The sequence below is a fragment of the Poecilia mexicana genome, unplaced genomic scaffold (assembly GCF_051168715.1).
Source record: "Poecilia mexicana isolate PSO_F unplaced genomic scaffold, ASM5116871v1 scaffold_2, whole genome shotgun sequence".
Taxonomy (NCBI): Eukaryota; Metazoa; Chordata; class Actinopteri; order Cyprinodontiformes; family Poeciliidae; genus Poecilia; species Poecilia mexicana.
In genome coordinates, this window is record NW_028263371.1 from 58084131 (window position 1) to 58087060 (window position 2930).

The window sequence follows — 2930 nt, forward strand, 5'->3', positions numbered from 1 at the left end:
TAATGAAATCCAAAACTTTTCTTTAATGTCTGTTCACAGTAGGATTATTTCTGAGTTAAAAAACAAAATGTTAGACAGTAGTTGTTACTGTTTCAGCAATGTTGTCCATTTAAAGTATTACTAATGGGTATGGGAAGCAGGTCCCTAAAAAGTAAAATACCTCAAAGTAAATAGCATTGCTGCTGTTATAAACTGTAAATTTAATTTTCTGAATATTTTATGACACTTTAAACATTTAACAGTCAAAATCTACTTTAAATTATGTTTCCCCTTTTGGGATCATGCTTACACTTTTGTAAACAGCTTTCAAACAATTGCAATCTGCCTGTAAGCAGAGCACCTTGCAAATATTTTTTCTGATACTTTTACTCTGCATTGCATTATTCAAGTTTGGTGCCATTAGCTTATGGGTATTAGCCCTTCCATTTACTGAGACATGGTGTTACGGAGTAAAGCTTCTTCTCAAACAACACGGAGGCTCGTAATTTCTTTTACTGAACCTTTCTGTTCAGTATTTATTGAAGAGGAAAACAACGGCGTCAGCTGATAACGGGCAACAGCTGTTCGTAACCTCTTCCTCTATTCAAATAAATCATGTCTTGCACAGAAATATATTTCACTTAACCTTTGTAATTATATACAATCATGTTCAATACAATTAATAATAATAATCATGTAAATTATGCTTAACATATAATTGTAAATCAGTCACTTATCATGCAAATATACCGAACAACATAAGTGTAAAAAAGTCACAACACATGGAGCAATACCTTCACTGAGCACTTTTCCATTGGAGTATAATCTCTGGGTCCAATTCCCACTCTGAAAAGTCAGTTATCAAGCTAAGCAAAGACACTTTTGGCTGCTTCCATGTAAAACTGCATAATGCTCTTCTTGGTTTGCCACATGGAGGTCTTTGCAGTACAATAACCAGCTATTAGCTAAAGCCAAATCTATAATTGCTACCCTCAAAGTCCATTTCTTGCCACTTGTGTGGTAGCAACTCATAAGTTCAGTTACACCGATCTTGGAGTTCTATATATGGATAATACTTTGTTGTGATATGGTCACTTATTTCAGTTTGACATCTTTGTGAGGTTTCTTCTGGCTCTCTCGCATGAGCAGTAGACATCATCAGTAGTGGCACATTACAATACCATTTCACCATGTAAATGTCAATACTCTGTGTAACTGGTTGTGGAAGCTTTCCCAACCCAATTCACTGCTTTAGTTGGTAGCTTCAGCAAATGGATTCTTATTATACTAATAGCCTACATCTGTTATTGTTATGCATTGGCGAGAGGCGGGGTCACCCTGGACAGGTCACCAGTCTCTTGCAGGGCAACACAACCATGCACACTCACACCTAGGGAGAATTTGGAGAGGTCAATTGACCTGAAAGTCATGTTTTGGGCCTGTGGGAGGAAGCCAGAGAACCTGGAGAAAACCCACCATACACAGGGAGAACATGCAAAAAGACCCCAGGTTGGGAATTGAACCCAGAATCTTCTTGCCAGGCAACGGTGCTAATGTTTCTCAATGTGAAATCCATTATGTTTCGATATTTTCTTTGGGACAAACTAGTTCCCATCAAGGTTCAATTCCAAATGTATGGGGTTCCGATGTTCACTGTAGTGGACACATCATATTTCAAATATATATATATATATATATATATATTTTATTTTTCCAAAAAAGTGTGTTCAGTATTCCAATTACCTTACAAATATTGTGGAATTAAAAAAAATGGTGATTGGACAATATATTTTTTGCTGGTAGTCTGGATATTTCTAACTCCCTAGTATTTTCTACAAAACTGATTGTCAGTGTTCATAACTGGACGTTTTAAATATTTTAATTATGCTAGTTTTAATGCTAGCTTTAACTTTAGAGCATGTTGAAATATTAGACTGATCCTGATTCTATTAGGTAGGCCTCATTTTGGGTTAGATTTACTCAGTTTAATTAATATCTAATGTAATCAGCAGAATATTTTTCTTGTAATGATCCCAATTTCATTAAAATTTAATCGGTAATATTTTTAGATCACATTCTTAAGAGTGTATGCTTCATGTATTCATCTGAAAATATTTTAGTTCATTATAACCAAAGTAGAAAACTAATCAGAAAATATAGTGTAACAAGTGTTTCGGTATTGAAACTGCTCATGTCTGTTTTATAAGAGTTTGAAAATAGTCTGAAACATGGGCTAACTTTTATAATCAAAATCCACTGATGCCCTGGGGCATTTCAGCAGTCAGGAGAGCTTTTTTTTGGTTCAGGTACCAGTTTTAGGCAATTTGAAATTAAAAACATGGATAGCTAATATACTTTGGTTATTATTGAGTAAAATGTTTGTTGATGAAAATTAGCACATCTATTGTTCCTGCCTTGGGAAAATGCAGGGAGGATTAGACGGCAATGAAGTCATCCCTTGGCTAACATGTAATGACGTCTTGGGCTGTCGGGCTGTTTCAGACCACCTCTAAACTGTAGATTAGAATGCACCAAAAAGCAGAAAAGGCTGTATAAAAAATTTATTTGGTTAAAACAGCTAGTCAGATCACTGGGGTGGAACTGTCTTAAGTGCCACGTAGTGGTTTCTAAAGGTGCATCTTCATGTTTTTATATTTTTCTAAGAATTTTTTGGCTTTGGTTTCTGATTATGTTGAGCTGTTGTAATTTCATGCACTGTATTCTTTGAATAAATTTCTTAAAGATTTTGAAGTTGAATGTTACCGTTTATGGTTCCACCTTTATGCACATGCCAATAACAGACCTGGGTAGATGAGATAACAAGCAACAGGTAGTAAAATGTGTAATTTCTAAACATCTTCAACAAAATTTAACTAAGTGCGTATATCCACATATTGGTAAATTTTAAGAAGCATAGTAAATGATTAAAATATAGTTACATTTTGTAAGAT